Genomic DNA, 25,273 nt, shown 5'->3' with positions numbered 1-25,273 from the left:
TACACTTTTTAGCTTAGTGGTGCATTGTATTCCCTAGTGCCCTTCATATGTCAGAGAAACATCTAGATGGGATGATTGATTGCCAACTGTTTTAAAAAAAGCAAAACCTGGGTATGTACTTGGAGTCTTTTATAAAGCACCAGATGTCTGAAGCTGTTTCATGCATTTTCTAAGTGGTGAACATGCTGAGAAAGCACACAGCATATTTTGGTCAAGCTTATATTCTTCTCCCCTGGATTGAACTTGGAGAAATAGGATCAGCAAAGCTAAATTTGATAATGTAGCAAGTGGAGCCCTCAACCCCCAACCAGGTCATCTCATGTCCTGCTAGCCAGTTACAAGCAGGGAACTGATATTTCTTTGGACAGTTCATCAGCTTATCAACCCATTCATGTCTGTTTGGCAAGTTCCTTCCCTACAGTGCAGCATAGAGCAAACTGCATGTCATGCATGTTCATTGTACTACGCCCTGATAGAGTTCTACAGATCCATCAACAGTAAGACCAAGACTCTGAAGGACTTTTTTTGCAGAGCAGGTGTGCATGATCGAGACCTGGGTGAGGGGAAAACTGCTACCCTGAAATAATTGCCCCCCAGGTTATTTGGTTCTGCATCAGCTGCAGACAAGGGGTCAGGTGGGGGCGAGGGGGCTATGTTGCTACAGGAGGCTTTCCCCTACAGAGCACTTCCTGCTCTGGAAATCCCAGGTATTAAATGCAGAGTCGTATGGGGAGAAAATGGCACCTGGGGACAAAACCTCCCCCGGGCGCCCCTGTGGGTCACAGAGCCCCACCTCCCACACTTTGTTGAAGAGGATGATGGGACGGGGTCAAAGGAGGACGAAATCAGGCAAGGGCGGCAGAAGGAGGCAACTCATCTGACTTCATACTCCCTCGGCCCCACCCACATCATTCTCTTCGACGATGTGGGCAGGGTCGAGAGAGGATGAAGAGGAGGCAGCAGGCCCACATCATTCTGCTGTCTTGTCTTTGGCCTCCCTCAGCCCGCCTACGTCGTCCTGGAAGACTACACAACAAGGTCTGAACTATAGATGTAGCAACTTATGTATCATTGGCTCCATGGTTTGAAATCCCTAGCCCTCCAAATCTTCCTTTCTTGGGCCTTTAAAGGTATACAGCCCCCACTCTTCAAACTCTGTGTTTTCTTCAGAGCCCTTCTTTAATTAGCCATACAGACTTAGGTCTAAAGCATGTTCATCACCAAGGTACTCCCCCAGCCCATGCCAGACCAGCATACTATGTCATAATCTATTCTTGAGGACCCAATCAGTTATTACATGGTATTTGCAAAGGATTACAAATCAAGAAACAGCACCAGTCAAAATCTCCTTCTCTGCAGTGAACTAGTTAATCTGCTTTTGGCCATATAAAAGATGTGGATTTCAGAAGGCAAAACACTATACACTGGGGAAGCTGTCACTTCCTCATGGCACAGAATTTGCCTATAATGATCATTTTTCTGTTAGAAAGCCTTGTAGAAGTCCTTAAGTGCCCTAAATTTTCCATTACTTCAGTGGTGGGATTCAGCAGGTTCGCAGCACTTCAGCAGAACCGGTTGTTAAAATGGTTCTTGTAAACAACCAGTTGTTAAATTATTTGAATTCCACCACCAGAACTGGTTGTTAAATTATTTGAATCCTACCATTGCATTACTTCCATTCTTCTATCTTCCTCTGCTTTGGTCACGATGGCATTAGATAATAAATGTCCAGTGTTTCCCATATATGCTATAATATCTTTATATAGAGAGATATATTAATTAGTGCAGTGATGGCGAACCTTTTTGAGACCAAGTGCCCAAATTGCAACCCAAACCTCACTTATTTATCACAAAGTGCCAACCCGGCAATTTAACCAGAATGCTGAGGTTTTAGTTTAGAAAAAAACAGTTGGCTCCTTCTTCCTCCGCCCCACCCACTCGAGCATGTGCCAGCCTGCTCTAGCCTCCAGCAAGTCCCTTGCGCACCGCTCTGTGCCTCTCTAGCATCTCTGCCTCCTCTGCGCCCCCCCCCCCCAGGCAGCAGCCACCCAGAGCACAGGCACCAGGCCCGCCAGCCGAGTCCTCCTCCCTGCTCACTGAGGTGCGCGCACATTGTGCTCAGTGGCCCAGGTCAGTCTAGATGCGTGTGCGGGTGTGTGTGTGATTTTCCGCCCCCCACATGATGAACTCTGTGTGTGCGTGCCCACAGAGAGGGCTCCGAGTGCCACCTCTGGCACCTGTGCCATAGGTTCGCCATCACTGAGTTAGTGTGAAGGGGAGATGATCCCTTATCTAGTGAAGCTTAAAGCTTGTTCACTATGTGTTTGATTCAGAGCTTGCCTGACTGTGCAAGAAACCCAAATGACTGGCTGTGATGCAACAATATTTCTTAAGGATGTGGCAAGATGGTTCATTTCTTAGAACCTACTGCACAGTTGCTTGATACCTTGGATTGGTATCCACAAGTGGTATCTCATGGCACACATTCACCTCCTATGATTGTGCACCAGGAGTTAGCACAAGCAGAGGATCAACACAGATAACAGTTTGTGTTCACAAAAAGGACAAATGTGGCAGTGCATCTGGCATTTACGTCACTTGTACTATAAATGAGAACAGCACACAGCCTCTGCTATTAGACTGAAATAGAACATGAACCTGCAGAGGAAGCATGTCAAAGGAGCAAAGGGACAGAATAATTATGATCTGAAATCAACATCTGAGACTTCTCAGAAGAGAATTAGTAAAACCTCTTTTAAATGAATCTCATCCATTCCTTCTCATTCCTCAGATAAATTTGTGTGTTGGATGCATTGATGGGTCATTGGAGAGCTAGGTGGGAAATTTCAGCAGCTATGTGACTTGTTTTCACAAGATGTTAAAGTTGGGTCCTCGTAGTGTAAGTGTGCGGCAGAAGGAATTTTTATGTAGGGGACCACAGTGGGTCAAAGCAGCCTGGATGGCTGTGTATAACAGGTTGATTCCGCACAACATAATAATAATGGGTTGCAGCCATTATTTTTGAATTTGGGTCCATCTTTTTTCTTCACATGGGTGCCATTTTCCATGAAGGAATCAAGTTGAGATCAGGGGAAATAATCCGTTTTCTTTCCACCCCCTCTCGTGAACCCACTACTTTCATTATTATTTTTACAATGCATACGTCACTACAAAGGTGCAAACATTGGAATCCATGGAGCCATCCCGTTCCCACCCTTGGCTAAGGAAATGCTTCCGATTGGTGGAGAATCTACAGCAACCCTGGGAGCCCAAGCAGAACCTCCTCCTCCTATTTCTGCAGTGTAGAAAAAAAATTAGGGTATTTAAACCACGGCAAATTTAAACATAAAGCCTTTAATGTTGTGATGCATAAAAATTATAAAATTTGTCCAAAAAGGGAGCAAAGCGTGCCTGTATAAATGTGGCATTCACAATTGCTACTATGGGGAGAAAACGTGCTTGGGGGACATTTGGGAAATAGCAGGTGTGAGAGAAACAGCGCACAGCATTCACAAAATAGCAAGTGACAAGGGTCATCCCATGATGGCAGCTGGAAGTTCAGCCAAAATGAAACTGAGATGAGGTAAGGAAGGCAGGAAAATGGATGGGGGACAGGAAAAATAAAGTGTTTGGCACCCGTGCTGTTCATTCTGGACTTGGTTCAACCTGGGTTCAAGTAAAAAGATTGCTAGATTAATGATTTTTTAAAAACCTGGAATAAGGGAAATATGAGTCAATCCTGTTTTGGGGGAGCACCTGTGTGAAGTACATCCTCAAAACGGGTGTTTTCCTTCCTCAGCCCCTTATATTTCTACCATGCAGAAACACATAGTTATAGCTGACTTTGTAGCTTCTTTATTTGTTAAATCACATATTGCTTTTTGCTCCAAGAATAGCAGTCTCTCATGGATCTTTGATAAATCTCATTAGATTTTGCTAATTCATCATTTATATCCCTTTGCACATGAATTATAACAGTCTGGTGTGTGTGGAATGCTTGTTACTCACTTATTAATAGTAATAAGTTAACCACTAGGGTATAGTTTCTATATTCTATGGCTACTGGATACTGGAAATTTTCCTAAAATCACTGGGTGTGGCAAAAAGTAAAGAAATGTATCTGAGTTATTATCTAATTCCCTGTTAATTAAACATGTGAACTTTTAATTTTATTTAAATTATTTAATTTCAATAAAACTCGCCTTCAAGTAAATGTGCTCACAGTCACAGCTGAAACCACTATTTCCTCTTTTTTATTTATTTTGGGACTGGAGGCGTATCTGATGTAATTTTTTATTCCATGGTTCAATGTGATTATAGTGCTATCTCATCTTATGTAACTAGTTGGTGTATATTTAGTACTACTCTTTAATGACTTGAATGCAGCAAAGGTATAGTATTTTAATATGCTAAAAGTGCATTTTGATAATATTCACTTCAGTTTAAGAAGCGAGTCTTCCAAGCAAAGTAGTCAGTGGTTCTTTTTTCCTCTTTTTCAAGGAGGTTTTTAAAACAATAAAAGAAATTCCTGAGCCAATTAGGGCAACCTCTGCAGCCCTAAGATTCCCCCCCCCCCCCGTATTATATTGATGTTAGTGCAAACAAAACATACAAACAATAAAAATTAAGTGTCCACTAAAACTTTACCCCATATGCAGCCACACTGTCATGATGGGCCCCATTCAGAGAGCTTTGAAAATATAATTTGTACATTGATAACATAATGAATGCTGTGGTGTTGTGGTTGTTGTATACTTTCTAGTAAGCAATCCTCCTATGAAGGGTAGTTGGCATGCTGAGTTCAATGTATTGTCAAAGGCTTTCATGACTGGAATCAACTGGCTGTTGTGGGTTTTCCAGACTGTGTGACTGTGGTCAGGAATCTTTTTCTCCTAACATTATGCCCATATTTGTGCTTGGCATCTCAAGAGGCATGTCATGTTGAGATATGTTTCTCTCATGCAGTGGCGTAGCGCCAAGGTGACGGGGGTGCGCGCAATGCACCAGGTGCAGGCCCTGCGGGGGCATTCCAGGATGTTCCGGGGATGGGGCGGGGTGGGGCGGGGCGGGGCGGGGGCAGACAGGGGCTTGGAGGGGTGCAGGGTGCACATGTGCACTGGGCGCAATTCCCCCTTACTCCATTCCTGCTCTCATGGCACTTTGCTGAGTGGTAAAACCCAGAAGTGACATCAGAAGGTTTGAAGATTTTGAAAATCCTGACGTGTCAATGATGTCACCTTCTGTTTTCACTAGCATGGCCATGTACTTCCCAACTTCCAATTTCTTCCTTCCAGTAGGAATAATTAAAGTTAGCCAGGAGGCAAGCCTACTCTATGGGAGTCAGTGGCAACAGAAAGGGAGAATTGCCTTGCAGTGCAGTTTCTTTATACTTCCTACTAAATCTCTCCTCACTCCCACCCCTTTGCGGCTTCTAGTAAGTTTTTTGAACCTAATTCCTGGGAAGGTTTTGTAATTTGATCTCTCAAGCAAGGCCAATAATTGGATTTGCAATCCAATTTACAAAGTTTTCGCTTGAGCTTGGCTGGTCTTTCTTTACCTAATTTTAACATTAGCGAGGTCATATAATATCATATCTTTTATAATTTTGCTTTAAACACATATGCTTGGAGAATCCTATGTAACTGGCCAGCTTACAGAATTCTAAACAGCAGTTGATCCAATCAAAGGTAATATTTCTTTATTAGGTGCTATTTTTGTTTGTTTTGTGGGGTTCACATGGAATCTACTAAACTCTGGCTGATTATACTCTTATGCCCCATGATAGGGGACATTCTCTTTGAGATAGAGCTTCTGTTATGGATGCCTTTCCCAGACCCCATAATCTCTGTTGTTTGTGACAGAAAAGAGTGATCTTTCCCCCTACTTTGCAGGGAAGACTAAACAAATGGCCCTGCATTATTCTTTGCTTCAGACTTTTTTGTTTCACCCTGCCTCACTCGTTTTACTTCCACCCTCCCTGATGGTCAGGAGGGCTTTTAAAAACTTTATTTCAAGTTCAAGCATTTGTACCATATTAGAGCTATCAAAATAATATGGATCTAATATAAGAACACTGATATAATAAGCCTCTCTTTTCTCCTATGGCAGCAGCAGTGGCAGGAAGTGTGCATGTGAGTGAGTGAGTGAGTGAGTGAGTGAGTGAGTGAGTGAGTGAGTGAGTGAGTGAGTGAGTGAGTGAGTGAGTGAGTGAGTGAGTGAGTGGGTGGATGGGGGAGAGAATATCAGTTCTAGGACATGGTCCCCTTCTTCAGCAGCATGTGGTCCAGGGAATTGCTTTGCCTCTTTCATTTGGAGAGGGATTATTTTTGGAAAGAGGCTACAATATCAATATAACTACAATAACAGCAATATAAATATAACAGTAATTTAAAGGGATTTTACAAAGCCAGCAATCTTGGAACTACCAGGTGTGATGAGATCTGTGACTTTAAGTGAGATGAGGGGCAGAGTTAAGAGTACCAGGAAAAGCACCGATGTGGGAGAGTCCAGAAAGCAAACTGCGCAGCAAGTAGGGAGTGCCTCCTTGCATGTAAACAGAGGACCCTGAAGAGACCCCACTACAACCCCACTGTGCAGCAAAGAGCCCTAAGGCACAGGTGTCAAACTCGCAGCCCTCCAGATGTTTTGGATTGCAGTTCCCATCAACTCCTGCCACCATCATACTGGCAGGGGATGATGGGAACTGTAGTCCATAACATTTGGAGGGCCGCGAGTTTGACACCTTTGTCCTAAGGTAAGCATTCCATGAATAATGGACTTCTGAATGAAGTCACTTGGCATTGAACACATAATGCTGCTCAATTGCTCTAGTGTTCAATAAATCTATTACTTTGATCCCAAATATGTTGTATAGGCCTATTGATTTGAACTGCACTCATGATATGCATTTTGATGGAATTTCAAATAATTGAAGCCTACAAAGATCAGTCAAGACCAACAAAGGAAACAACTTGCTGTCAGAAGTCTTACACTGCTGAATCAAATGAGTCCATCTAATTCAGGGTCTTTTTTCCAGCTGTGCCTGGTGGAGATGGCCAAGTTCTGTTCCCAGCATCTGTATTCAAAGATATATTGCCTCTTAATAAAAAGGTTTCAAATAGCCTTCATGGTTCATGGCCTCTGGCAGATCTATATTCCAGGACTTTGTCTAATCAGCACTCTAATAGTAAACTGGCTAGCTCACATGTGAATGCTGAAATTGTAAAACTAGGCCAAGGCAGGAGTCTCTATGTACTCAGTGGACTCCCCAGATGTACAGAAAAATATAACTCTTAAACTATATAAGTCACGGGTGCACCACTGTGCAGAGACTGGGAGGAAAGCCTGCAGGCTTCTCTTCCCCTCTCCCATGGCTTCTCTGATGCCGCGGGTACAGGGACAGGCTTCTCTTCCAATCCCTCGCACGTGCCGCGGGTGCTGCTGGTTTTTCTTCCCTGCCTAAGCAGCAGTCCCAGCATGAGAGAATCTCTCTCCTTCACCGGTTCAGGTAAGTGGGGCATGGGGGGGGTAAATGGGTGGGGGCGGGTCACCATGCCACACTTGGGGGGGCACCCGAAGAAGGTTTTGCCTCCGGGCGCAATCTGGGCCCCTTACGCCGCTGCACAGAGGACTCAGAGCCTGCAAATCCTCCTAGGGAACTCAGTGATGAGCCAGCTGTGCATAGGAGGCAGAAGCAGAGGCTGCTACTGCAGAAGCAAGGAAGATGTGCTCATTTGGCAGCAAGATATGGGAGATTAGAAGTCTCTGCATTTGATGATTAACTCCTGGCAGAATCCCATCCCCTTGAACAAGGCTCTCTATATAAGCCTTGCTGTGAGCTTGCTTCTGCATGGGTGCAACAAGTGTGTTACCTGTTGCTGCTGTGTGCCTGGTTCTTCATTGATTCCTAGCCTATTCCTCAGTTCTCCTGTGCCTTGACCTATTGGACTGTGACCTGACTACGTCTTGCCTGCCGCCTGCCTTGATCCATTGGACTGTGACCTGACCAAGCTTGTGCTTGCCACCCGCTTTGCCCTGCGGGGTCAGACCCAGCCATGGCTCTGCCTGCTGGCAGCACAGACTGAACCTTTCCTGCACCAAAACCTTATTTGCCCACAAAATAACATGGGCCTTTCCTTATGATTGCATGAACTTATTTTATAGTGAGTAAGACCACTGGTCTATCAAAGTCAATATTGTCTACTCTGACAGGCAGTGGCACTCAGGGGTTTCAGGTAGAAGGGATCAGATAGGGTTCCCATGGGATCATGTGTGTTTGTGGGATCTTCTGGAGATACCTTGCAGCCCTTCCTGACTATGCAATACACAAGTGCACCTATTATACACAGAAACAGAGAATCATGGACTCTTGGGACAAAAGATTACTCCAGGCAGATTTCATACCTCTCCCTTCAGAACATAGCTTTAGCCGTACTGTTCATACCCACTGTTTCTTCGGCACCTGCATAGACCCCCGCCACGCCGCCCATTGACACCAGTGCTCCTGTAAACTATGTTACCCACTGGAATTAAAGCCATTGGATACATACAGGCACAATTATCAGAATGAGTAATTGGATAGATTGGAAATGTACAGAATATATAGGTTGCTTGCACAGCAGGATTTTCATCAGGCCTGTTTACTGAAATGGATTTCCAAACAGCTACTGTATAATCTACTTCAGGAGGCAATATATCAGCCTGTTGACCGTTTTGAATTTGTTCCAAAATATCTTGGCTGTCTAAATACAGCAGTGTACATGTCGGGGAGGATATTAACAGGAGTTATGAATTGGGGAGACGATGGAGAGGTAATAGTTTGAGTGAAAATCAAATAGATTTAGTACTTATTCACCCATTACATTTGAGCAGGAGATAATCAAAATAATCTTCAGTGAGGTCCCTAAGGAGACCTTTGGATGTCCTGTGGCTTTCATTTGCTATATTTATAGTAGTTAATAGCAAACTTAGGTCTTTTCCACTGAGCTGTTTACAACCTTCTTTTGCCTCCAAGTGTTATGAGTTTTTTTCTTATAATTCTGCACATTTTCCCTTTGGTTCTGGAAATGTTTTCACTTCATTTTTCCTCCATTGTTATCCTGAGCACTTTTACCACAATGGTTTTTTTTTCAATCCATTTCCAAGCCAGCTTTCGTTGAGCGTGTGATCATGGGGAAACAGTTTTTATTTCTCTTCCCCACCAAACATCAGGCCCTTATCCATACCCCTGTGAGGTCGCTCAACCTCCCTTTCAGCCATTTTCTCCTTCCTGTCATCCTCCTTTTTGAAAGGATTTTAATTCCCCCCTCCTCTTTTTGTTAGTTCACATTGATGTGTATTGTTAGTGCACAGACATAAGCCTCTAGATTGTAATAACTTTGACAATTTCATCTTGAATTAATGATGTAACAATAAGATGGAGAGTCTGTGTTTACAGTTGCAAGCGAGTGATATAGACAAGGGAAGTTGCTTTTGCAGTACAGAATTGACAAGGAAGTGCCATAGTGACAATCCTATGTTACTGCAGCTTAAATTTTGCCAGAAAATATTATTCTTTATGTGGAGGGGAGGGGGATGCATGGTTTTTTCCTTCAACTAATGGGGCCTGCTCCAGTTGTTGTTTGGGGGAGAAGTGAGATTGGGCCTCTAAAAGACAACAGTCATGAGACAACCATGCACTCAGGGAAACATTTATCATTATTTTGTGGGCAGTAGATCACCTGGATCATTTATTTTATAATTAATATAAGAAAGCTTTGTTAGCAGCTTTTTAAAGCAATGTACAATCAATTTGTCATTAAAATCTTAGCATAAGGACTTTGAACATACTCATCTTGATGTGTGCTTGAAGACACTAACTGGATTGCAATCAGTGTCAGAGTATGAAACCACATTAAATACATTCTCAACTGTTAAAAACAGCCTCAACTGTTTATTCTAAAAGCACAATCTAAGATTTTCAGTGGAATCATGATCTAAACAGCAAACCTACAATTTCAGCCACCCCAAATATATTTAAACTAGCGGGGCCCGGCCACACGTTGCTGTGGCAATTGTCCTTCTCATCACAGTCTGCAACCCACACAGATGTCCATGCAGGTCCAATGAGCCTTTTGGGGTGGTCACTTCTGCTCGTATTACCTAACAGTGTTACCCATTTAGTGTTACCCATTTCACTACTCATCTCTGGCCATTTGAGCGAACATTCCAAGGGCATACCAACCCCTCAGGCCACAGTCATGCTGCACGAATATTCTTAGGATGACAGTTAAACAAAGCCAGCTTCATGGCCTGATGCGCCAGAAAAAAGACATTTTACCTGATTCAAGTATGGAATTTCGGCGATTTGAAGATACGATTACCTGCCTGCAACAGGGAGGAACGTCATGTGAAAATTTTGGGGCGAACCGTCCAACAATTTCAGCATTAGGGCGTGACTACCAAAGTCACTGTTAGCTTTTTATATATATAGATAACATCACATCATTTCATAAGTAACAATAATAATTTCATAAGCAACAATAATAATAACATAACATCATGATGTTATAACGTCATGATGTTATAGCGTTGTTATAGCACTGTTATAACGTCATGTTATAATGCCGTTATAGCGTTGGTATAACGCCATTATAACGCCGTTATAACGCCGCTATAACGCCGCTATAATGCTGTTAACGCCATTATAACGCCCGCAACAGAGAGGAGGCTAACAAAGGGAGTGACTAACAAAGTCACTGTTAGGTTTATATATAGATAGATAATATCACATCATTTCATAACAACTATAATAATTTCATAAGCAATAATAATAATGTAACATCATGATGTTATAACGTCATGATATTATAGCATTGTTATAGCGCTGTCATAACATCATGTTATAACTCTGTTTTAACGCCATTATAATGCCGCTATAACACCGTTATGGTGCCGTTAGCACCGTTATAACACCGTTATAGTGTTGTTATAAGGTCATGATGTTATAGCATCATGATATCATGATGTTATAGCATTATAACGTCATAACATCATGATGTGATGTTATGACATTATAATGTTGATGTTTCTCTTATAATGTCATAACATCACATCATTTCATAACAACAATAATCATTTCATAAGCAATAACAATCATAACGTAATATCATGATGTTATAACGTCATGATGTTATAGCATTGTTATAGAGCTGTCATAATGTCATGTCATAACGGAGTTATAGCTGTTATAACACCGTTATAACGCCGTTATAGCGCCGCTATAACGCCGCTATAACGCCATTATAGTGCCGCTATAACGCCGTTTATCACGCTGTTATAACGCCATTATAGTGCCGCTATAACGCCGTTATAACGCCACTATAACACCACTATAACACCATTATAATACCGCTGTAACGGCATTATGGCACCGTTAGCACCGGGATAATGCCCGCAACAGGGAGGAACGTCATGTGAAAATTTGGGGGCGATACGTCAAGCTGTTTCGGAGTTAGGGAGTGACTAACAAAGTCACTGTTGGCTTTTTATATATATAGATAACATCGCATCATTTCATAACAACAATAATCATTTCATGAGCAATAATAATCAAAACATAACATCATGATGTTATAACGTCATGATGTTATAGCATTGTTATAGGGCTGTCATAAAGTCATGTTATAACACCATTATAGCATTGGTATAACGCCGTTATAACGGCACTATAACGCCGCTATAAAGCCGCTATAACGCCATTATAACGCCGCTATAACGCCGCTGTAACGCCGCTATAATGCCGCTATAACGCCGTTAGCGCCATTATAACGCCCGCAACTGGGAGGAGGCTAACAAAGGGAGTGACTAACAAAGTCACTGTTAGCTTTATATATATATATATATAATATCACCTCATTTCATATAACTATAATCATTTTGTCTATATATATAAAAAGCTAACAGTGTTTTTGTTGATGACAGTATACCTCAGTAACTGCTGGGCCATTTCCTCCGAAAATTCCCAGCCACTATAGTCAGCCAGGCGAGAGTGTTTTTAGATGTTCACATGCCTGAAATTTCACACCTGGCCCAGGTAAAACGCCTTTTTCCTGGCGCTCCCTGGTGAAGGACATGCAGCTGCCTGTGTGTAACTGTCACCCTTAGAATGTTCGTGCTGCTTAGAATGTTCACTCAGATGGCCAGATATGAGCAGTGGAAACAGTACATAGACAGTAACTCGAGGGGAAGTGAAACACATACACACACATACACACGAGGGAGAGGGAAGGGAGGGAGAGGGAAGGGTGGCATGTAAGGGAAGAGAGGGAGGAAGAGGAAAGGGATGGAGGGAGAGGCATGCAAGGGAAGAGAAGTGAGAGAGGGGAGACAGTGAGGGGTGGCACGCGAGGGAGGGGAGGCAGGGGGCCCAGCATCTTGATATGACCCACCCACCCTAGCGGAGGGAAAGGGAAGGGAAGGAGGGGAAGGGGTGGCATGCAAGGAAAGAGAAGGGACAGAAGGAAGAGAGTGAGAGGTGACATGCAAGGGACGGGAGGGAGAGGCCAGGCACCCTAGATTCCCTGAATACTGCAGTTACAGTTAAGAAAACCAAGCACACATTACTCAGGAGTAAGCTCGGTACAGCAACTGTGACATACTTTGAATGGCTGTGTCGCACCCCTCAGAGGGTTTCCTCAGAAGCGACACCCATTGCCACCAACCAAACTTACTCCCAGGTAAAGGATCATGACCAGCCAGCCTAGATGTGTGGGAGGGGTGCCTTTCCATTCCCCCCAAGGAATGTGGGCACACACATCACTGACATCGCACAGTATCAGGCTGCGTGTTTGCATGAGCACGTACCACTGGCCTCTGCAATTGATTTGCTGCTACTGTTCCTTTTCCATTTCACCACAATAAGCCACAGCAATGCATGGCTGGGCCCCACTAGTAAGCAATAATAATCATAATGTAACATCATGATGTTATAACGTCATGATGTTATAGCATTGTTATAGCGCTGTCATAACATCATGTTATAAAGCTGTTATAACGCCGTTATAATGCCGCTTGTAGAGAAATTGAGTCTATCATTTTAAATTTCTCTATTTTAGTAGCTTGTTTGGCTAAGTGTAGAGCCCCAGCTGTAGAGCATGTTCCTTTTAGTTAGGACTCAAATGATTAACACCTGTTAGCAACTTTGGATTTTTGCCAAGCTGACTCAGCTAATTATCAAGAAAGAATTATTGGTCCGTTTACATCAGCTGACAGACAATTTCTGTATAATTTGCCTTTCAGCATTTCATTAGTTTATCTCTCTCTTTCTATACCTCTTTATGCTTGCTGTTGCTCTGTTTGAAAACTCTGCCTGTTATCTATGTATGTTTTAGGTCGTTAATCTCTGCCAGTGAATATTTTTTGTCGTAGTTAAGTGTTTAGTCTCTGCTTGCATTTTGTTGTAACAAAGCTATGCTACCAGAAATTTTAAGTTATTGTTTTAACTTTTACTTCTGCATTTTCAGTTTATTGAGCAGGTGCAGAACTCAATAAACATCTATATATATTTTTCCAAGAACCGTTTCGTTTTTAAGTGATTGTTTGCATGCTTAATAACAAAATCCCAACCCATGTTTCTTATGAAAGAGTGGCAGGAAGCCAGCTCTTCCGTTACACCGCTATAACACCGTTATGGTGCCGTTAGCACCGTTATAACACTGTTATAGTGTTGTTATAAGGTCATGATATTATGGCGTCATGATATCATGATGTTATAGCGTTATATAGCCTCTATAACGCAGCTATAACGCCATTTAACGCCCGCAACAGGGAGGAGACTAACAAAGGGAGTAACTAACAAAGTCACTGTTAGCTTTATATATATGGATAATATCACATCATTTCATAACAACTATAATCTTTTCATAAGCAATAATAATCATAATGTAACATCATGATGTTATAGCATTGTTATAGCGCTGTCATAACGTCATGTCATAACGTCATGTTACAACGCCGCTATAACGCCGCTATAACGCTGCTATAACGCCGCTATAACGCCGCTATAATGCCGTTAAGCCGTTTCGGAGTTAGGGAGTGACTAACAAAGTCACTGTTAGCTTTTTAGATATCTAGATAACATCACATCATTCCATCACCACAATAATAATTTCATAAGCAATAATAATCAAAACGTAACATCATGATGTTATGACATGTGAAAATTTGGGGGCGATCCATCCAGCCGTTTCGGAGTTAGGGAGTGACTTACAAAGTCAATGTTAGTTTTTTATATATATATAGATAACATCACATCATTTCATCACAACAATAATCATTTCATAAACAATAATAATCAAAATGTAACATCATAATTTTATGACATCATGATGTTATAGAATTGTTATAGCGCTGTCATAACGTCATGTTATAATGCCATAATAGCATAGGTATAACACCGTTATAACGCCGCTATAATGCCGCTATAACGCCGTTATCATGCTGCTATAACTCCATTATGGCGCCGTTAGCATCGTCATAACGAAGTTATAACGCCGTTATAGCGCCGTTATAACGCCGTTATAGTGCCGTTATAACGCCGTTCTAAAGCACCTATAACGCAGCTACAATGCTGTTATAGCTCCGTTAGCGCCGTTATAACTCCCGCAACAGGGAGGAACGTCCCATAGCTTCATTATGACGATGCTAACGGCCCCATACAGAGTTATACCAGCGTTATAGCGGCGTTATAGCGGCGTTATAATGGAGGTATAACGGAGGTATAACGGAGGTATAACAGCATTATAAAGTCGTTATGATGATGCTAACAACGGCATAACTGAGTTATAGCTGCGTTATAGCGGCATTATAATGGCGTTATAGCGGCGTTAAAACGGGGTAATAACGGCGCTATAACGGCGCTATAACGGCGCTATAACGACGCTATCTGAGCTATAACGTCATTATAGCTGCGTTATAGCGGCTTTACAACGGCATTATAGCAGCGTTATAATGGCGTTATAGCAGCATTATAACGGCGATATAACGGCATTATAACAGCGCTATAACAGCGCTATAATGGCGCTAACTGACCTATAACGGCATTATAACTGCGTTATAGCGGCTTTACAACGGCGTTATAGCAGCGTTATAAAGGCGTTATAACGGCGATATAACGGCGATATAACGGCGTTATAACGGCGTTATAACGGCGCTATAACGGCGCTATAACAGTGCTAACTGAGCTATAACGGCATTATAGCTGCGTTACAGCGGCTTTATAACGGCGTTATAGCAACGTTATAGCGGTGTTATAACGGCGTTATAGCGGCGATATAACGGAGTTATGACGGCGCTATAACGGCGTTATAACTTCGTTATGTCGATGGTAATGGCGCTATAACAGAGTTATAGTGGCGTTATAGCGGCGTTATAACGGAGGTATAACGGCGTTATAAAGTCATTATGATGATGCTAATGACGCCATAACTGAGTTATAGCAGCGTTATAACGGCACTATAATGGCGCTATAACGGCGCTAACTGAGCTATAACGGCATTATAGCTGCGTTATAGCGGCTTTACAACGGCATTATAGCAGCGTTATAGCAGCGTTATAGCAGCGTTATAACTGACATAACGTCATGTTATAATGCCATAATAGCGTTGGTATAACTCCGTTATAACGCCTTATAGCGCCGTTATAACGTATTATAACTCTGTTATGGCGCCGTTAGCATCGATATAACGTAGTTATAACGCCATTATAGCGTCTTCATAGAGCTGTTATAACGCCGTTATATTGCCGTTATAACGCCGTTATATCGCCGTTATAACGCCGTTATATTGCCGTTATAACGCCGCTCAAACGCCGTTATAATGCTGCTATAACGCAGTTGTAAAGCTGCTATAACGCAGCTATAATGCCGTTATAGCTCAGTTAGCGCCGCTATAGCGCCGTTATGTGAAAATTTGGGGGCAATCCATCCATTCGATTATTATTGCTTATGAAATGATTATTGTTGTGATGAAATGATGTGATGTTATCTATATATATAAAAAACTAACATTGATTTTGTAAGTCACTCCCTAACTCCGAAACGGCTGGATGGATCGCCCCCAAATTTTCACATGACGTTCCTCCATGTTGCAGGCGTTATAACGGCGCTAACGGAGCCATAACGGCGCTATAGTGGCGTTAAACAGCGTTACAGCGGCGTTATAACAGCGTTGTAACGGCGTTATAACTGCGTTATAATGGAGTCTCCTGATGAGACACTGAAAGTGTTGAGACTGTGCCTTCAGAAATGTGCCCCCATTCTTTGCTAAGGAGATGGGGGCTATCCTTTTGTTGGACCCCCTGAACCAAACTGCACCAAACATGGGGAGTCCCATCAGGATGGTTTCCAGATGTTACCCTGAAATTTTAGTGCCTATACCTCCAAAAATGCCCCCCTGGCACGAACATCCCAGAAATTTGCCCAAGAATCTTTGTTCTGCATTGAGTTTTCTACATTGCTGTCAATGGGGGTTGCAGGCTGGGGGGGCACATTTCTGCAGGCACAGTCTCAAAACTTTCATGGTCTCATCAGGAGACTGCCCTAATGATACCCCCCAGGTTTGGTGAAGTTTGGTTCAGAGGGGCCAAAGTTATGGGCCCTCAAAACTGTAGCCCCCATCTCCTATTAGCTCCCATTGGAAACAATGGGGGATGGGGCATCCCTTTTGGGAGTCCATAACTTTGGACTTCCTAAACCAAACATCACCAAACTTGGGGAGGGGGGAGCATAAGAACAGTCTCCTAATGATACAATGAAATTTTGGTGACACTAGCCTAAAAACTGCGCCCCCTGCAGGCAAAAAATGGAAAACCACTGAAAATACCCAAAAACGAATCCTGCATTTTGATGCCCCCCACAAGGTGGCGCCCTGGGCAGCTGCCTACCTTGCCCAATTGGCATTACACCCCTGGTTATAGCACCGTTATAATGCCGTTATAGCGTTGTTATAACATCATGATGTTATAGAATTGTTATAGTGCTGTTATAACGTCATTTTATAAAGTTGTTATAGTGTTGTTATAACTCTGTTATAGCATTGTTATAACGTCATGATGTTATAGCGTCATGATGTTATAGCACAGTGGTGGCGAACCTTTGGCACTCCAATTGGCTATGCTGGTAGGGGCTGATGGGAATTGTAGTCCATAACATCTGGAGTGCCAAAGGTTCGTCACCACGGTTATAGTGTTATAAGGTCATAACATCGTGATGTGATTTTATGACATTATAATGTTGATGCTTCTCTTATAAAGTTACTAGCGGGGCCCAGCCACGTGTTACTGTGGCAACTGTTCTTCTCATCACAGTCTGCAACCCACACAGATGTCCATGTAGGTCCAATGATCCTTTTGGGGTGGTCAAACGGAATCCCTCTTTCCCTTTTCAATTCACATCATTATATGGTGGTGTCTTGTTTTTATTAGTATAAGGTAACCCTTTCCATTCCACAACGGAACTGTCCAGAGTGTGAATCCCGCTGTCCATGAGGCTGGTTGACATGCACAGTCCTGGTTTGGGTAAGGCAGACCTGGGGCAAGGAGGCTATCCCAGTCAGGCAGCAGAGACAGGGTGGTGAGGCGCTCAGATCGAGGCCAGCTCCCTGGATTCTTAAAGGGCCATGTGCAAAAGAAGCAGAGCCAGTAGTGTTGGTTCTCCCCCACCCTGTGGATTTTCTTAGAAGAAAAAGGCAAACTCCAGCTCGCTTTTAGTGAAAGAGAGCTGTGGTGAATATGGGTGAGGAAGTGGGTAAGTGGTGGTTGGATGTGAGGGAGGGCAGAGTGAGGTGTGTGAGGATGAGCTGGATGTGTATGAGAGTATGTGTGTTGTGTGGTAGCAGTGGGTGAGGCACAGAGAGTGAAAGTTTCCTGTGTGTGAGGGGTAGAACCCCCACCTGACATCTCACACGGCAAAGTGTGTACGTGTTTCACTTCCACTCGTATTACCTAACAGTGTTACCTATTTAGTGTTTTCACTGCTCATCTTTGGCCATCTGAGCGAACATTCCAAGGGCATACCAACCCCTCAGGCCACAGATATGCTGCACAAGCATTCTAAGGGTGACAGTTAAACACAGCCAGCTTCATGGCCTGATGCACCAGGAAAAAGACGTTTTACCTGGCTCAAGTATGGACTTTTGGTGATTTGAAGATCTAATTACCTGCCCGCAACAGGGAAGAACGTCATGTGAAAATTTGGGAGAGATCCGTCCAGCCATTTCTGTTAGCTTTTTATATATATAGATTGTTGAACCTCAATGTATTGTCAAAGGTCTTCATGGCCAAATTCAATGAGTTATTGTGGGTTTTCTGGACTGTGTGGTCATGGTCTGGAAGTTTTTGCTCCTAATGTTTCACCTGCATCTATAGTCGACATCTTCAGGGGCATGTCATGGTGAGATGTGCTTCTCTCTCCAAACCACCATTTCTTGGACGAGTTGGGAAGTGGCAGCAGCATAGAGAACTCAATTCTGCGCTCAGCTGTACTAAGCACAGCATTCAGTTCTCCCCTCACTCTTGCACACTCTCCAAAAACCAATTAAGTGATTTCATTTTTTTCTGGTAAATAACCCGCCCCCCCAAAAAAAGCTAAGGGTGGGGGGAGGATTGGGTGATTTGCTTTTACTGAATTACTACCTCTAGTATGTGTCCTGTTTTCCTTTCAAAGAGCTGCACATCAGGAGCAACCAGAAGTCCCATACATGTGTGAATGCTATGGTTCTCAGATGCCAGCAATATCTCAGCGCTTCCTGGCACTGTACTCTAACACTCAGATGTTTGGTGGGTGGAAATTTGCTGGCTGACAGACTGGAAGCGATCTGCACCCCTGCCTGATAATATAACGTCCGGTGCAATGTGGAAGTGCCGGCATTGCACTGGGGGTGAGGGATGTGCTATCACTCTCCCAAAACTCTTTGGGAACCAAAGAATTTGGGGGCAAGTGTTAGAGTGTTTTTCCAGTGCAATGCTGGCACTTCTGCATGGCACCAAAGGAGATAACACTAAGCAGAGACTTAGATCACTGGCCCCTGTATCTGCCTCCCAAAAACTCCTGCCAGTTGCCAAGATGGACCTGGCAATCCTAATGAATGTTGTTGGGAGACTGGGGCATCCATGTTAGTCACTTGGCCTCTGGAAATGTATCACTAATGCAGGCAGACATTTTGTACAGCCATCTAGTCAGTCTTTGAAAGCAAGTTTCTGTTTTTTCAGTGTATTTCATAGCTAGTTAGCATCTTTCTGCTTAAAGTCTAGAATTGACAGAAGATATGGCAACAGTGAATCAGTCAATTCTTTGGGGATTAAACTGAATCATTTTACATGAGAGTGTGTGACTTTATTTGTATTTGTGTGGAAATAAAGCAGTTAAATTTAATTTACAGATCTCCCCAATCTCCTCTTAAAGAAATGGATTGCATCTGCTTATGTGCAAAATCAAGGTACAGTTGCCAATATTCATTGATGCTTTATTTTTTAAAAAACGAATTGGCTAAATAAATGAGGCATCTGGGGAATGCAGTTGCCAGAAGGGTTGTGTATAAACTCAGGGTTTTAAATGGCTGCATCATATATTTTACAAACATGAGGGGATAATTCTGAAGAATTCCTGTAACTCAGCAAAAAATAATTCATAAAATTCTTTTTTTTTCAACCAAGCGCTAGCTGATTATCTGGTGCACTTAAGAAGACTGTCAGGAACTGCATCCATATTTAACAGTTAGTTCAGCTGGGTAGGGGCTACAGGGGATAATTTAAATTCCAGGATATCTTGTCCATAAAATAGTGCTTAGTTCACCAGGTCCTCCTCCTTTTTTAATATAAAATTCAACGAAGCTGTAATAAAATTCCTGGCAAGCTCCCAAACCCTACTCTGCTAACAGTTTGCTTTGTAGGTCATTAGTTAACTTTGATTCCCAAGCGTTTTCAAAAAACAGTGAATAATTTTAATTTTCAGTGCTTCATGGGTCTCTAACCTGTGCCCTCCTAGAAGATGACACAGTTGACTTGTATTTTACAGATCTACTGCTGCTCTCTTCACCTCATCCTTCATATTGACCCTTTCTGCACAGCAAAAATAAAATGTTTTGCAGACATTTTTTAAAAACCCGTTTTGGCTTCTTTTTTTGTCAGCAGAGTGGACAAAAAAAGTGTTGCCAGACCAAATGGTTCTTTTTCAGCACTGCCCCCCCCACACACCTTCACACACCCTTCCGACACTAGAGCTTATTATTAATATATACATCTCAGTTACATTTCCCTGGTAATCGTTTATTTATGGAGCTTTTAGTATTTCTTTAGATTAGAGAGTGTGGAGGATGGAGTTTGTCGCCAAATCCACACAATATAAGACTCGCAGCCACTTAGCGGGTTGGCCTACCTCCCATTAAGACCTAATGGGTAGACCTGTTGTAGTTACAAGGACACCTCCCTTAAAACAAAAAGAAAAAAGAAAAAATACATGTGTGTGAGGTCACCAGGGAAAACTAACTTTATTCATGTAGCAGAGGAAACCTCTATGGGGAACCTTCCCCAAAAGGTGGGTGGGGTAGACAATCTCTGCAGCAGCACAAAATGGTGGGCATGAGCAGTGAAAATGAAACTAAATGTTTTTCAATTACTAGTCAGGAAAAATAATATGATTCCTGTACACCTGCTCTCCACACAGCAAGCAGGAAATGACTTGATTCCAACTTGACAAAAAAGAATCGCTAGTTAAGTGATTTTTGAAAAACCCAGTTTAGGAGAAAAAACTCAACCTGAAGATATCTTGGGGAAGAAAGAGCGGCTGAGATTTACCTTGGTTGCCATTGCTGCCCGGGGGTGGAGCAGAGAGAGGGGCAGGCTCAGCGCCGGCATCTAGCCCAGTGAGGGGCTGGGCTGCCCATCTGCCATCAAAAGTGAGCGATGTGCCTGGAGGAAGCGGGGCCGTGGCCTTATATCAGCAGGTCGGGCCGTCCCACTTCCCTTCTCGCCTGAGCACCAATGACTTCTCTTCTCTCCCCTTCACATCATCTGACAGCTGTTTATCAGGCCATGTGGAGCAGCAGAAAATGGCTTTTTAGCTTTATGCCTCTAGGCAACAGAAGGAGGTCTGAACTGAGCAAGATAGCAGCAGCCGACTTGCAGCAGCGAGCGATTGGGAATTTGTGGATTGCGCCCAGTGGATCGCAGTGCAACCTCGAGCGGCATACAAGGGAGGACAACAAGGGGCCTGCTGTGTAGGTCAAGGGGTAATAGGGATCACTCCCCTCCCTTTTGGAGATTGATCAGGAGATGCCAGGGAAAAGAGCAAAGAAGCCCCAGTGGGGGAAAGGAGTGCCAGTGGCAGGAGGGAACAGCATGGGTGGAAGGGGCAACCCAGGCAAGTGCCCCTCCAGGCTGCAGGCAACACGAGGTGCCTTACGAGCAGGGGAAAGCAGCAGCACCCAGGGGGGCAGAAGCAAAAGGGACCCAGTGAGGGCTGCGCCACATGCAGTCTCAGGGTCCCCTCTACTATCTAGTGGGGATGGTGGAGCCTGCTCAGCTTGAAGCAGGACCAAGCCTGCATCATCCAAGAGATGCTCTGCACAGGACCCCGTAGCGTAAGTTCCCGGCAGAAAGAAGAAGGCCTCCCCTGGTCAGAAGGAACCAGTCAAGGTTTCCAGGTCCTCAGCGGTCCCCCATGAGCAGTCACCAGTCAAAGATCTTGGGGGATGGGATCAGGCGGCAACCATCATCCGGCTCCAAGGTGCTTGGGCATCATGTGCCTGGTGTCCATTTACTTGGGCCCCAGGTGCCTGGTACTGCCTGTGGTCTGGAGGGGCACTAGCCTGGGTTGCCCCTACCATCCCAGGATGAAACTGTGTACTGGGACCTCATCAATGACTGCCTGGGGATGGGACAGGGAGAGGGGCAGGCTCAGCACCGGCATGCAGCTCAACATGGGGCTGGGCTACCCAGCTGCCAGCACAAGCGAGTGACATGCCTGGAGGAGGTGAGGCCACAGCCTGATAAAGACAGTCTGGGCCATCCCATGCCTCTTCTCGCCTGAGCGCCAATGGCTTCTCCTGCCCTCCCGAGTCTGAGTTTTTTGGTGTTGGCATTATGTGTTCTGTGATTGTTGTTATGCACTTCATCTGTCACAGCCTGGTGGGTTGTGCATGGGGACTGATCCATTCAGGGGAGGAGGAACCTATGTGCCAGCCCTCCCCATTTGGTGGGGGCCTACATAAGAGGCCTGGGAGTGGAGCAAGCCTGTGAACCACATGCCCAGGTGGGGACTGCTGGTGACTTCCACCCCCTGGAAGCAAGGGGAATTCATCCAGAGGCCAGTGCCAAGATGTATCCCACTATCTTGCTGCTCCGGGCATTGGTGTTTTTCCCATGCATTGGGCTGGGGAAAGTTATTACTGGGTGACAGCAGACGTGCTGCCCAGTGCCAGATCTGTCCCTTATGGTGCACCTCTGCTTCCTTTTGCAAGCACACCAATAAAACAGCTGTGACCAAATTTTACCCACACAATGAAGTTTTCTATTTCTCCTTCTGCACCCTCAGAATGCTTCCTCCCCGTCTTGGGTGGCAAAGTTGCGCACAGTTCCTCCCCAAAACACTTTTCATAACGTCCTTAAGAAATTATTTTTGTGCTGTGCAGAAAGGACTATAGAGTGTCTCTCAGACATACATACTTTCACATACAGTATGCTGTCCCCCTACCCCATCCACCTGTTTCTTTTTACAGATTGTCCATTTCAACCCAGGATGGCACCTGTACCTTAACATCTTGTGTCAAAAGGAACGTTTCAGCAAGACGTGTTCTACAGCTGTGTCTCCCAAAAGCAATTTGTCTTGCATTCTGATTGTCACATTCTCTTGCTAGTCCTGCTGCACTGGATAGAAATGGTGTCTACCTAAATTCTCCTACTCTACAGAAGCCATGACCAGTATTGAATTTGCCATCTCTATTCCCATCCAACTATTTAGCTAGTCATTGTGTAGCATTTATATCACCTGCATATCTGTCCACTCCATCTTTTATGCCACATTTTCAGTTAATGTCTCCTTTCTAATGTATTGTTCTGTTTAAACATTAATTTGGTGCAAGTGACTCAGTTGCCCTTCTGAGTGGATGAAAGTTGCTTTTACTTTACGTATGTCCAAGTGCAGAGTGTGAATGCCTCATGTAAATTGAGAATGGCATGCTTATCATCAGTTTCTCAGCAAAATACATGAACATGCTGTGAAAGGCCCCTTCACCCTCCTAACTTTTTGAAGCAAGCTAAATACATCTGAGTAAGCTGGTCAAATTTCACACCTTTTCACAGTGACTGAGGTGCTTGGAATTGTTCAACCCGATAACTCCACAGAAGGCGAAATAATCCTGTTATTTAACCTATGGTGAATCTCTTTATCAAGACACCAAAGAATAATGAGACAGGTTCAAGGCCAGGAGTAAAATTTATTAAACAGATGAGATGGGATAGGTGAAAGTGTAAATGGTTAGAAAGTAGGCAGAAGCTAAATATATACAATTTCAACTTAGATTTCAGTTTTCAGGCACTAGCACAGATCTTAATTAAGCTTTATAAGTTTCAATTACTTAGATGTTCAAGAAAGTTTTACTTCAGATGGTACCGTTTTATGTTACTGATGTTACTGGCTAATGGATTTTCACTGACTTTGGGTCCTAACAGGCTGGTACCCTTTCTCAGTACACACAATTAGAGCCTTTGTTAGCTACCCAACTCAAATATAAATCTCACTCCTGAGGTAAAACTTAACGGAAAACCCTAACACACCAGACAGGATCCACCTAATAATAATCACTCACTAACTGGTTTAGGAATTCTTCTACCCAAGAAGATCTATTCCAATCTCTGTTTATATTTAGGACCACTTGTGGTCTTTCACCTCAGCCTGGTCCCTAAATAAAAAACAACTATTTCTCCTTGTCTGAGTATTATTTGCTTCCTCAGCTTGTGCTGAAATACACCCTCAGAGCAGTTATAATCTCCTCCCTCTCTGAGTCATCTGGTTACTACACCAAACAAGCACAGGTTAGCATGTCCAATCAGGGTGCTTCCAAGTTTCTTAGAGAGTTTATTTCCCCACACTGATAGGCAAACATCCTGTCTTCAAACAGATCTGCACTTTCAGGCTCTCTTTTACCATGCAATCCATCACATATGCCAACTTGAAAAAAATGACTAGCCTCTCGCTTTCTTGAGAAAAGTGGCCTGTCATGTTTGGCTGATAGAAGTCAAACATAAAGGTAACCTTCAATATTCATGGTAAAATGAGGAAGTAGTTAGAAATTCCTGGCTCAGCCACTCAGAAGTATCAAAGTACATCTAGGAATGCTGTGTATCTACAGCTTATCCACTCTCTTCCCCTTAAAAATAATGTGAGACTGAGAGGCGGCAGCAGATCTACTTTTGATACCTACTATTCATTTTGATAATTGGAGCATTCTGTGAAAATAAAAGAAAAAACCCCCGATTAGCTATTTGAAAGAAGATGCTCTATAGTAATAATTGATTAATGCCTAAGGACTGATATTTCGCCCCAGTGTCCTTTATAAGACCACTGAAATTGTGAACCAGGCCATACATTTCAGTGGTTTTCCTCAGGTCAAAGCAGAGCTTGGTGCCATCATCCCACTTTCCATCTATGTATTCATTCTTCCCACTTAGAACATCTGAAAAAGCTACAGAGTAGAAGGTGCCAAGTAAGTCCCCAGCAGCATCTGGTGACTGAGTGGAAACACACCCATCTCTTTTTAGCAGTGATCCCCTAGATGATTTTAATAGCTCACCTTTGAAAAGTGCCACATAATACACAAGTCTGCATTTAAATTTCTGAATTTAGTTAAGGCATGTCTCCATTAATTGTATAGGGCTCGCCTGTAATGAAAATTGAACAGCTTCTGACTGCTGTTGTGGCAATATAACTGCCTGTGTCAATATCAAGCGTAAAAAGAATGACAAATGTCTCCCTTTGGCACTTTTTCCCCCTGATAAACAGTCCCCATCTCTCTGTATTGATCTGATCTGTATAATATATTGGACATAATTTCTATTCTTGTTCTCATTTTTGTATTTATAATGCTAAAATAATTCAGAAAATCAATCAAGTTTAAATTGTTTTCTATTTTGGAGAAAAGATAAAATTCAATTCAGAACATATGGGTTGGATTCAGCAATAAATGTTCACTGGGAGAAGAGTGGGTGATTTTTGCCAATTATTCATTGCTGCAGCAGACCT

This window comes from Sphaerodactylus townsendi, linkage group LG04, assembly GCF_021028975.2.
Source record: "Sphaerodactylus townsendi isolate TG3544 linkage group LG04, MPM_Stown_v2.3, whole genome shotgun sequence".
Classification (NCBI taxonomy): domain Eukaryota; kingdom Metazoa; phylum Chordata; class Lepidosauria; order Squamata; family Sphaerodactylidae; genus Sphaerodactylus; species Sphaerodactylus townsendi.
Note: the sequence above shows the minus strand (reverse complement) of the source record.